A 326-nucleotide genomic window follows, 5' to 3' on the forward strand; every position below is an offset into this window, starting at 1 on the left:
AGAAAGAAAGAAAGAAAGAAAGAAAGAAAGAAAGAAAGAAAGAAAGAAAGAGAAAGAAAAAGGGAGAGAGAGAGAGAGAGAGGGAGGGAGGAAGAAAGAAAAATAAAACAAAATAACACAAGTATATCATAATCCTAATTTCAGTCCTGAATATGCAAGACTAATTAATAGAGGAGACTATTGAAGCATTAATAATAACTGATTGGCATTTTTAATGGTCCCCAAATAAAGTATCTTGTAATAACAGCATATTCTCATATTATTTTTCCTTTGTGAGTACCCTCAGCTGGCAGATGATTTTCAGGGATTCCGCGCAGTAAAAAGAT

The sequence above is a fragment of the Panthera uncia genome, chromosome A2 (genome assembly GCF_023721935.1).
Source record: "Panthera uncia isolate 11264 chromosome A2, Puncia_PCG_1.0, whole genome shotgun sequence".
Classification (NCBI taxonomy): Eukaryota; Metazoa; Chordata; class Mammalia; order Carnivora; family Felidae; genus Panthera; species Panthera uncia.